General features: G+C 43.2%; 1 long non-coding RNA gene across 1 annotated transcript; it reads right to left on the reverse strand.

The window, feature by feature from the left end:
- Positions 1 to 6,034: 6,034 nt before the first annotated feature.
- On the reverse strand, positions 6,035 to 12,142 carry LOC119312551. Its single transcript, XR_005151392.1, has 7 exons — positions 8,994 to 12,142; positions 7,308 to 8,724; positions 7,078 to 7,173; positions 6,900 to 6,993; positions 6,653 to 6,737; positions 6,336 to 6,431; positions 6,035 to 6,249 (listed from the first exon to the last, which is right to left on the reverse strand). It is a non-coding gene; the product is annotated as an uncharacterized LOC119312551 (long non-coding RNA).
- Positions 12,143 to 12,979: the final 837 nt, after the last annotated feature.

The raw sequence follows: 12,979 nt of genomic DNA on the forward strand, positions 1-12,979 counted from the left end.
GTCTGTTGGCGGATGGCAAAGCATGCCGTTAACCCCTTAATGGACCTAAGCTAACACGTGTGCCGTCCAGGCTCTTTGTCGTCTGTTGGCGGACGGCAGAGACCTTTGCATCTTTGTCGTCTGCTGGTAGACGGCAAAGAAGCCTTTGTCGTAGTCTGTTCATCCGGACGTGTTGCCGTCTACTGGCTGACAGAAAAGTTCTGATTCTTGTAGTGTTCACCGTCTCTTAAATTCCCGGAGATTCGTAACTCCGATTGGGCTGAAATTTTAACATGGTTTTCTTGCGATATTATCTTTCTTCGAGCGAAAGAAGGGCACCAAACGCCTTACAAGGAACCCACAAGCATGCCAGGCGCACCCTGGGTAGGGGTGCGCGCTCCATGGGCTTGTGGTCCCCTCGGGCATCTTCTCACGTTGATTCTTTTTCCCAAAAATCACATATATCCCAAAATAAATCTCCGTAAATTTTTATCGTGTTTGGACTTCGTTTGGTATGGATATTCTGTGAAACAAAAAACATGCAACAAATAGGGCCTGGCAGTGGGCACTGGATCAATATGTTAGTCCAAAAGTAATATAAAAAGTGTTGTAAAAGTATATGAAAGTTGTAGAATAATGACATGAAACAATCAAAAATTATAGATATGATGAAGACGTATCAATGACCTAAGCACTTTCCACACTTCGGTGACACAGATCGAAACCACTCAGAAATTGCGGGGTGAAATTGATAGGTTACAGAAGGTTGGCAAGTGCACGTCGGTGGGATCGAATGTCATATCGGTGAGGCAGAGTTTCTAAGGTTTAGGTAGTGGCTCTATCAATTGTATCTCGATGAGTCCGGGTAGATATGTATCGTTGGGCCCGAATTTGACTTTAGTGTTTTGGACAGATAGGAATGTGAGGGTGTGGCTGAGGGTTTTGGAGCAAATCTCTAAGCACTTGAGAAAATAGTTCATGATCAAAACCTCATTCCCTTTTAATAGTATTGGCTTTCGTATGGACTCAATGTTATCTTGGATCACTTAACCAAAAATTGTAGAGTCTTGGAGCTTTTTCTGAGTGCTTTGTCCTTTGTATTTGCGGGGTCCATATTCACATCCATTGCCATGCCTAAATTGAATTTTCCTGACATTTTCTTTGATCAATAGTTCAATTGTATATGTTGTTATGAATTACCAAAACCACCCGAGGAGTAGTTGCACTTTCAATGTCTAAGTACTTATGGATTTGGGAACAATTGAGAATTAAAGGAGTAAATAACATAAAACTACTACAATTCGGGCTAGGGTTCCAAAAAACTACCAATTTTTATTTTTTTGCTAATAACTACTTTGGGGTCGGTTGTTTCAAAAAAAATGACCGAGTGTTTAAATTTTAAACCTTTTTTTTACAGTTGTGGCCCACCCGTCAGGTCCACATGTCATAAAAGTCAACACCGTTAATTTGACTGTATGTTGACCGTTCCTAGGTTATGACAGGTGGGTCCCAAATATTTATAAAAAGCAATTAAGTCCTTGTTTCAAACAAAGCAATCGGGTCCTTGTAATTTTCTAAAAAAATGATCAAGTCCTTGTAAAGTAAAGAAAAAAAGCAATTAGGTCCCTGGGCGATCCCGCTCGACCTCTCCCCCGCAACCGACTGCCGACCTCTCCCTAGAATTGCCGCCCACTCCCCTCCATCTCCTCCCCTGATGGTGACCTGAGGAGGCCGAGCTCTAGGACATTGACTAGGGGTGCGCGACCGATGGCTCCCCATGGCGCGGCCAACAATAGGGCCCCAGGCTGCTCGCGTCCAGCAGCACGCGGTAGCTCCCCATTGGTGCGACCACCAGCACACGGCTTCAGACGGCTCACGACAAGCGGCGCGCGACGGCTCCCTACAAAGCCTCACACTTGCACAGCAGAGGCGGCGAGCGGCAGGTGGGCGCAACAGCTGGCGGCGGCGAGCGGCCACATTAGGGGTGGAGAGGAGCTGGGACCAGCAGCAGGTGGCGGCACACGAGCACCGGCATGAGCAGCTCTGTGTGCGCTCTTCCCCTGGCCTTGTCCGTCTGCAGGAGGAAGACGACTTCCTCTCGCCGGTCATCCATGGTGGCGAGTGTGCGCCTCGAGACGAGGTCCTCCATGGCTGCATCAGGGGAGAGCGATGGGAGGAAGAAATAAAGATAGAGGAAGAAGAAGACGTGGTGAGTAAGAGAGATACCGACGTTGACATTTTATGCCACGTCAGCTCCGACGAGTGGGCCATCCTTGTCATAATCACGGTCAATTTTAAGCACTCAGTCATTTGGGGTTTTTCAAACAGCCGACCCCAAAGTTGGTAGTTATCAATGAAAAAAAATCAATAGTTTTTTGGAACCCTAGCTCAAATTGTAGTAGTTTTATGCCAATTACTCAAATTACTGCGAGTAATACAAGGGGTTTCCATCATATGGATGTACGTTTCCCTTAGGTAAGAGGGGCGCGGCTATACCTCACTTATAGCGAGGCAACCATCCGACTGGCTGAACTCGCACGAGCGTATGGGCCGGCCCAGTGCATGGGAGCCCACTGCCTCTCTTTTTTTGCATGTTTCTCATTTTTGTTTTTTACTTCCGTTTATACTTACAAATATTTTAAATAAATATATTAAAAAATATTTTGCATAATTTTTTAACAAATGCTAATCAAGCATTTGAAAAATGTTAAATGTACGTAGAGAAAATATTTCTCATGTATACTAAAAGTGTATAAAATATATAGCATGTGTGAAAAAGTTGATCATTTAAAAAAATGTTAATCCAAGCATTTGATTTTTTTAAACACGTATTTAAGAAATGTTAATCAAGCATTTTGAAATTGTTATAAAAAATGTTGACCATGTATTAAAAAAATGTTAAGCTTGTGGTTGAAAATGCTAATCAAGCATTTGAAAAATATTAAGTGTGCACATAAAAAAAATGTTGACCATATATTTAAAAAAATATTAAGCAAGCATTTAGAAATGTTAAATGTTTATAGAAAAAATGTTGACCATGTATTGAAAAAATCTTAAAATTGTATTACAAAATTGTAAACAAGGGTTTGAAAAAATGTAAAATGTGTATAGAAAAATGTTGACCCTATATTAAAAAATGTTAACCGGGTATTTAAAAATGTTAATCAAGCATTTGAAAAATATTAACTATATATTGAAAAAATATTGACCATTCAGTAAATGTTAATCAATAGATCTTAATTTTGCACTAGACGAATATTAAACATGTATATTAGAAAAATGTGTTAGATATATACCAAAAATGTGTATAGAAAAACAAGGAGAATCCGAGAGAAAAGGAAAGAAAACCAATGAAAAATGAGAAGAAAAAAACGGAGAAAATGAAGAAGAGGAAGAAGCTAGTGAAAAAGGAAAAAAGAAAGAGTAAAATTCATTGGTGGTCATTGTACTTGTCTCGCTGATTCGCTTTAGTTCCTATACTTAAGAACTTAGTCAATACGGTCACTATGTACTCATCTTGGTGATTATACGGTCACTGTCAAAATGTACAGCGTTGTATTTTCTCTATGTTGACCGGTCAACTCCCCACCTCCACGCGGGTCCAACAGTGAATAGAAGAAAATAATAAAGACAGGAAAAAACCATGCGCGAGCGGGGAGTCGAACCTGAAAATAATAAAGACAGGAAAAAACCATGCGCGAGCGGGGAGTCGAACCTGAGACTTGGCCGCGTTTGGATTCCCGCGGCTCCGCGCCGGAGCGGAGCGGATGACTGCCGAACGCGGCCTTAACCTGCAGATCCACTCGCGCTAACCACCTGAGCACAGAAGGTTTTGTGTATCGTACTGAGGCGTACCTCTTTTATACAGTACCTACACACGCACGCACGCAGCTCACTTTTTCTTTGAGGGGCAGGCATCGCACTTTAGCAATGAACAGTATTAATCAAGAGAATAATACGGGAATGTTTAACCTCCTGTACTCTCTGCTCTCATCTATTTAGTTTTTTTTCTCATTATCTATCGTTCTTGTATTATTAAGATGATTATGTTTATAGTATGCTAAATTGCTAATAAACGAGTGAGGCTTTTTGGCTCTCAGGCTCCACATTTAAAAAAATAAAAAATAAAAAAGTTAGGGTAAAAAATACACAAGTATTTGTAGATGTGGTTAAAAATTCATTATGAAATATATTTTGATATGACCTGTAAAAAAACAAATCACGAGTACTTTATAGTGAGCGTACACTAGCGGTTCTAAAATGAAAAAAGCATACCCGTGTCTGTGCCATGCGTTGCATTGCATGTGTATAAAATACCAAAGCTCTGCTCAATGACAGTACTCGTTTCGCGCTCAGGTGGCTAGTGCATGCGATCCCTCACGCGCAACTGTCTGGTTTGAATCCCCACTCGTGCAATGTTTTATCCTTCTCTTTCTTTCTTTATTCTATTCACTGACAGGTGGGACCTGTGTGGGGGTGGGGAGTTGACCGGTCAACGTAGAGAAAATACAAAGCTGTACGTTTTGACGGTGACCGTATAATCACCAAGATGAGTATATAGTGGACTGAGTTTTGAAGTACAGGGACTAAAGCGAATCAGCGAGACAACTACAATGACCACCAATGAATTTTACTCAAAAAGAAACAAAGACAACTAAAGAAAATAAAAAACTAGTAAAATAGAGAAAATAAACGAAGAAACAGCGAAAAAAACCAAAACCAGTCAAAACCCAACGCTTTTTGTTTAACACAAGGTCGTGACCTTCTAATTAAACACGAACCCGTGGTGTATAAGTGGCTAGCAGTGCAACGCTACAGCCAGGAACCTTTTTCTCTAGTGTACTTATTTTAGCGCGAACAGGCCGGCCCGAAACCATAGGCGTTTCAGGCGAATGTTAGCGCGAACAATTTCTGCGCCTCACATGGCAATCCTCGCGCCAAGATCCGTGCGATACCATACCGAATCATCTGCGGAGCGGAGCGCGAGACGAGGGCGGAAAAGGTGGGGGAGTAGCGTTTGTGGAGCGAGAAAGGGGGACATAGGGAACGTTTGCTCCACCGACAGTTAGCGCGAACAATTTCTGCGCCTCACATGGCAATCCTCGCGCCAAGATCCGTGTGATGCATCCGAGGGCGTAAAGGGTGTTCACGCAAGATCAGTATAGAACTGACGTCAGTTCTATAGTGTTCAGGACATTACTAACTCAACTTGAGCTAGCAGCACCCAGTTACTTGGGACAAACGACCTGGGCCGTTTTTACTTGACAATATATAGTAGCAGAAAAAAGAACATCCACACCGACAAGATTTAGAACCCGTAGGATTAATTTAGGAGACGAGACGAATTCTATGGTCGGGAAATTTGTATACAGCCAAACAGATAGCATTTCAACAACATTTAGTGCGCAAAGCTCGACTGTCGGTGTCCCTAAGCAAAATGAACAAGGGCGGACTGCATTTTATTTTCTAGGGAAGCCATACACCACCCAGAACAATCAGCATTCGCTTCCCTTTTGTATTATTATCGTAAGTAAACACTGACCTCATACAGTTTGAGAAAGGAATCAGGAAGTTCCTGGCATGCCTAGATTTTTCATAGCAAGGAAGGATGATTTCAAAGCTTGAATCACATGCAAAGAAGGTAACCACAAAGAAGGTAATGCAAACTGTGTGTAATGCAAACAAAGAAGGTAACCACAAAGAAGGTAATGCAAACTGTGTGTAATGCAAACAATACAACGAAGGTACTGCAGCTCCCTCCACATTTTCACATCCGGGCTTGGGACCGGCAAAGGCAGTGTTACACCACAACAAACAAAACACCAATCATACAACAGCAATCATTCAGCAAAGCATACAAGACACGCAAAGCATACAAGACAGACCATGAAGCAAACAAACAAACAAACAAACAAACACACAGTCACACACAGGGTCAGCCAACACACAGAGTCAGTCACACACAGTCAGCCAACACACAAAGTCAGCCAACACACACAGTCACAGTCACACACACACGACACAGTAACAGTCAGTCACACACACAAGACATAGAACACACAGTCAGTCACACACACACACAGCCACAGACACACAGCCACAGAGACACACAGTCAGTCAGTCACACACACACACAATCAGATGATTAAGCCACCTAAGATGTTTTTGTATGAATTCAAAAATCAGCTTCATATTAACAACTGCATCACCTGGACCAAATGCGTTTCCCCCGATAGCAGCCATAACTTGATTGAAGAATAGAGCAACCATCTGCAAAAAGAAGAACAAAATAGTTAGCACGGACTGCGGATAGAGAGAGAGACGCCGAGAAATAACAAGTTACTCAAGGCAATTACCTGTTCATTAGCGATTGGAGGAAGTCCACCGACTAAACACGCTGAGCATGCCAAGTAGCCTAAAAATCAAGCATACCTGTTGTGTCATGGCAGTGGCTGCATAGCAAGTGGATCCGATGCAAAGAGAAGAAAGCATTAGAAAGTAATAACAAGACATTGAATAATAAAGAAGCATGGTAGATCACAGGTGGGTTCATTCTGCCATCACCAAATAAACTGCAAATCAGAGTGAATCTGGTCGCGCTGTGATGACAGAATGGACTATCCATGATTTGAGTACTAGCTACACTGAATCATAAAAGGAGCATAGTAGTCACCTGTCCTAGGGTGGATAAATTGAACATGTTCCGGAGCATGTTTGGAACATCCCAGGATCAGTAGCAGGAAGTTCTAGTAGCTGACCTGCAATGCATCAACAGAGGTTTATGATGCGAATTATTTACCATTCAGTTCTTTATGTAACCAGTGTGTTTCTGAATTAGCAAACATCCCCCATTTGTCTTGCGCAGAGGGGAAAAATGCATTTCAGCAAACCATATAAAAATAAAACAATCAAAAGAATACCTCTCCCGACATGGCTTGCCTATACGTCCACTTGCAATGAGATCATTTTTGTTGGTCCATACTTGTTAACAAGGTCAATAATTTTGTTATCTTCCTGTAGAAAAAATATCATAAATATAACTAAAAAAATGTGCAAAAGCTTTTTTTCTCGAGCAAAGTCAGGAGTGCAATGACAAACCTTTTGAGCCCAAGGACCTTTGATGAGTTCGGTGTTAAAGAACCTTCTGCCATGGATGTAAACATTGCACCTCTGTCCTATCCGGAAATAATTCAGCTGCATAGGTAGATACTGACACAATATGTGAGCTCACCACACTAAAATGTAGGATATGCATTCATAAGGTATTACCAGCCATAAGATAAATATCGTGTACAAAATTGGAAGGAGTTAAATTCGAGAGGGATTACCATACAAACACAGACCAGGTTGATGGGCGATACACAACTTCAGTTCAAACAGCAGAAGCACACCATCAGAACAACCATAATAATTAATCAAATTAGCCATCATGAAAACCTCCATACACCCCTGGATTCTACATATACATCATTCTGAGCACAAACATCATAAATATACAGCAATGCATTGAAGAGTGTCCAAAGGGCAATGATACTACCAACTACAGAGGTATGTAGGTCATAAAATAACATGCTAGTGACCTTATATAGAAATATCCATGCATTATCAGGTGCCAATAGGTAGTTATGGAGCGCTTGCACAATGACACACAGTCAATACACACAGAGTCAAATACAGTCACAATCATAAAATGGCACACAGTCACAGCACACACACACAAACAATGGAGCGCTTGCGCACAAGAAACAGACAAAGAAACACACACAGTCAGTCACACACACAAACAGTCAATCACACGCACAGTCACGGTCACACACACACACATACACACAATGGAGCGCTTGCACAAGAAACAAACAAAGAAACACACACACACACAGTCAGTCACACACACAAACAGTCAGTCACACGCACAGTCACGGTCACACACACACTCACGGTCACACACAGTCAGTCACACGCACAGTCACGGTCACACACAGAGTCAGTCACACAGATACAATGGAGTGCTTGCACACAAGAAACAGACATAGATAGGATGAAACTAATCGAAGACATGAAAAAAAGTAAGCTGTTTGTTCAAGCTTCCAGTTCAGAACCTTTAACTCTGCATTATTTTAGTTTATAGCTTCAATTCCAGACCTCTCTCTGCATTACCCAACTACAAGCCAGGAGGCCACTACTGTTATACAAACAAAGACAAGTTTAAGAGAGCCAGAGAGCAAATTAGGGAGTACCTTTTCTTTATCACGAAATTTAAGAGTCTGCATGTACCAAAATTGTATTTTGTGTCACAAGATGAACCTAAAGAACTCACCAGGAAAATACTCAAATTAACAAATCAAGTGAATCATGGAGAACATCATGTAGAATAGTAGTCCGACAAATTCAAAGCAATTCAAGTATATATGTAGATAATCAGAGGTCATGTACATGCAAACGTTTCCCTCCCATAAGGTGATAAATTTGCAAGCTGAAGATTAAATTTTGATTACCTTAGTTGGTAAAACAGAAAGCGATAGGAACCCTGAGCAGTCCTCGGCATGCCAGTTTGTATGACTGTAGAGGTGAGCTAAAATTAGAATGATGAGCTGTTCAGATCAAGATGGCCCTCAGAAGAAGCCGTCTTCTGTTTATTCTTGAAGTCATCATGAAGTCTTCGAATTGCCAAAATATTTCTGGTGCCAGACATCTAACTTCTTTCTCAAAGAAATATTCCAATGATTCTTTATAGAATTATCTGTCCTGGAAAGAGTAACATACTATCAACATGAATACTTGTGAAGTGAACAAGGAGAACATGGCTAAATAAGCGTTTTGGGACTACAGACATCAGCATCAAAATGTAAAAACATATTCAATGATTCTTTATAGAATTATATCAGTCCTGGAAAGAGTAACATACTATCAACATGAATACATAATCTTGTGAAGTGAACAAGGAAAACATGGCTAAATAAGCGTTTTGGGACTACAGACATCAGCATCACAAAATGTATAAAACATTAATATACCTGCGCTGTAAGCAAACCCAACCAATCAGTGTCCTTAGCAACAAAAGGAAGAGCAAATGTGACATTTGTCTATATCCTACCTGAAATACTTAGAAAAGCATTATTCCAGTGGACTGAACAGCAGTAATACAAAAAAAAGTATATGATATCCACATAAGACATAACGAAATACAGATATGACAAATAATGCATTGTCAAACACCATGGTAAACATGACTATTATGACAAGGAAAATAAGGAACAAAAACAGGGAAATGGGTGCTGTGATGAGTGAGTGAGAAATAAGATAGGCATGGGATGCATTGGATGCCAAATCGGCCACGCAAAGGAGTGGAAGCCAAGCAAGTGAGTGTTACAAGAGTCAATTTTTCCTGCTCAGCCTATTATCATCTATCAGTAGGAGAGAAGCCTGACCAATGCACGTCTCTGGATCCCTGCCTGCTCGAAATGGCCTACATGGTTTGCATCCCTGAACACATCCCCATATATGGGGAGACGACATTGGAACACAAGCAAAGCATGAAGAAGGAACCAATTGGACAGACCATATAAGCAGTAACACAATCAGAATCACCCCATCTAAGCAGTCAAACACACAGTCACACACAGGCAATGGAGCGCTTGCACACATAAAACAGACAAAGAAACATACATAGATTGGGGCACATCACACACACAGTCACACACAGACAATGGAACGCTTGCACACATGAAACAGACAAAGAAACATACATAGATAGGGGCACATCACACACACACACAGTCAGACATAGATAGGGGTACAAACAGAAAGCTAATACATGCAAGATCCAAGTATTAAACTCAGAAAGCTATAAAGAAGTTCCAGAAAGTGAAACCAATCTGAACTAGCACGGCAAACTGACATTGGTCCCCGTTTCCGTATGTAATCCAATTACGAAACTAGACCTGATCGTTCTTACAACCGTCACGCCGACGCGAACAGAAAACACAGGATCTGGAATGTCTCTCAGATAACAGAAATGGACGCAGAAATTTCTCAAAGAGAAATTTTAGTTCGCAAACCAGACGGATACCCTCGACGAGACGACCCAAGAACATGCGAGCGCATCAGGGCGACAGCGAGGACGATAAAATCTAATCAGACGGGACGATAAAATCTAATCAGACGAGATTCTAAACGGACGACGACGAGGAGATCAAAATCAAATCAGACACGACTCTAAACTGACGACAGCGAGGATGAGCAGAATCAAAGGGCAAAGATACTGCCAACCACAGAGGTATATAGGTCACAACATGACATGCCAATGACTTTATATAGAAAGATCAATGCAAATATCAGAATAGGCAATTATGGATACAACACATCTAAAAACAAAGTTCTCAGAAGTAGCAAAATTTGGCTAAATAAATGTTACTTGCGTTGAACATAAATCAAACTAAGAAAATTAGCAGATTTACACTATATTAGATCACAACCAGGTTATAAACAAACATAGCGACAAATACAGAAGTCAGCATTCTCGATATTTTAACCAGTGAGTACAAAATTTGCTCCATCAAATTTAACAGGACAAACAAAAGGGGCGTGACAAAAGTGAGCAGCATTGATAAAAAACATGTGACGAAAGTGCTTTCACAGATAAATAAATTCTGAAGTTATGCTCACAGTGGAATTATATGCCCAGGTGTGCAACGAAAAATTTCTGCAGTTATGCTATGCAATCTAGAACGAAGTCTAAGGGGAACTAACTACCAGCACCTCATATAGTACTCGTATGAAAATGGAAATAGCAACACGAGGAATAACAGAAGGAAACCTTGTCCAACAGTAGCAGCAACAGGTGTTCAATTAGTCAGGCAGCATGCCACATGGTTTGCAATCTTTTAAAACTTTTCTGCTCTGCCTGCCTGCAAGAAATGGCACCCACGGCCTAGCAATATATGGGAACAGAAGCAAAGCATTGATAGGAAGTAATAACCAATTGAAAAGAACAGAAGCAGTAACAGTGTAACACCCATAAGAAGAACCGTAAAGAATCACCCCTGCATCTAGGATGAGAGCACACACGCCTGCCCAAAGGGAAACAAGCTAGCCGGTACATTCAGAATCGACAGAGGAACCAGAGTATCAAAGAGCACGTCTCTGACGGACGAACACGAACAAGCTAGTCGTTTGAGATCTGAACTAGCACGACAAACTGACAGTTGCTCTCCGTTTCCTCATCTCCGGCCGTAACCCAATTTCAAAACCAAGACTCGGCCGTTCCTGTAACACTCGCGCTGACACGAACAAGAAACGCAGGATCCAAAGTGTCTCTCAGACAACAGAAGAAGCGCACGCAGAAATTTCTCAATCACAAACCAGACGGAGACCCTCGACGAGACGGACCAAGAACACGCGAGCGCATCGGGGCGACGACGGGGGCGAGGAAAAACGGACGACGGCCAGGACGAGCAGAACCAAATCAGGGGAAGCGACTCTAAACTGACGAACGGCGGGGACGAGCAAAATCAACTCGGAAGCGATTCTGAACCGACGAACCGAGCACGAGCGAAATCAAATCAGACGCGACTCTAAACGGACGAACGGCGGCGAGAACGAGCAAAATCAAACCAGGCGGCGTTCTATCTAAACCGGCGACGGCGAGGACGAGCAAAATCAAATCCAGACGCGATTCTAAACGGACGACAGCAAGAAGGAGCAAAATCAGACCAGGCGGGATTCTTCTATCTAAACCGGCGACGGCGAGGGCGAGCAAAACCAAATCCAGACGCGGTTCTAAACGGACGAATCGATGGAGGACGAGCGACTCGAGGAGGACAGAGGCACGGCCCGGATGAGGAGAGGGGGAGGAGGAGGAGGAGCAGCAAACCAGCCAGAGCGCGGCGGGGAGGAGAACGGCACGGCCCGGACGAAGAGTGGAGGAGCAGCAGACCGGCCCGAGCGCGGCGAGGAGGCGAGAGGCGCGGCCCGGGCGAAGAGAGGAGGAGGAGGAGGAGCGGGCCGGCCAGAGCGCGGCGAGGAGGCGAGTGGCGCGGCGCGGACGAAGAGAGGAGGAGGAGGAGCGGGGCGGCCAAAGGGCGCGCCTTTATAGCCGGGGCAGAGGCGGTGGCGGCAGCCGGAGCCTCGGGCGCGGCTTCGGCGAGCAAGCGTGGCGTGGAGGCGGAACTAAAAAGGAAAGTGGAGCGTGGAGGGCGTGGGTTTGGGCCGGATCCGGATCGGGTGGGCAGGCGAGGGCGGCGGCGGTGCTTCCCGTTGGGATTTGGGGGGCGAACACCTTTTTTAGGGCGGACACGAGAATTTCTACAGTAGCGACTGTGCCGTGCCGTGTCTTTTTTTTTCCCCTTCTGAGAGGACTCCGTGCCGTGTCTTAGAAATGTACTCCTTTCGTTCAGAAATACTTCTTGGACACGAACATTTATACAGGAGTCGGCTATCCAATCAAGCCCGTGCGCATTTCAAACTGTATTTAAACAAACCGGACCAAATACCTGCAAGTTGGATGATTTTAATCTAAATCGTGCGAAAATCTTTACATTTCCGACATATTTCATCAAATAAAAGCTACCGGGCTTAAACCTAGTCTAAATCTAAGGCCTTCTTTGGATTGGAGGATTTTCACAGGATTTTCATGAGATATCAATCCTCAGGATTGTTTCCTATGAAACGCATTTGGATCAAAGGATTGGGCCATTAAAATTCCTCAGGATTGGGTCTCCAAGGTGCTGATTCCAAAGGAATTTACACATGAGGTCTGACCTCTGGAAAAAATCCACAGGATTGGCTATGTCATGGCAATCAAATCCTCCATTTTTCCTATTCCTTTGTTTTGCAAATCCTGTGATCCAAAGAAGCCCTAAAGCGGCACACACCCTCCAAGTCCTTATTCTTCTCGTTCGTGCCCATGCCGGGCGGCCGTGTCCATGTCCGGCAGCCAGCTGAGCCACGCAAAGTGAAGGTGTGGTCGCCGATGAGCAAGAGTAGGACATAGGACACGGAT

This window comes from Triticum dicoccoides, chromosome 5B (assembly GCF_002162155.2).
Source record: "Triticum dicoccoides isolate Atlit2015 ecotype Zavitan chromosome 5B, WEW_v2.0, whole genome shotgun sequence".
Classification (NCBI taxonomy): domain Eukaryota; kingdom Viridiplantae; phylum Streptophyta; class Magnoliopsida; order Poales; family Poaceae; genus Triticum; species Triticum dicoccoides.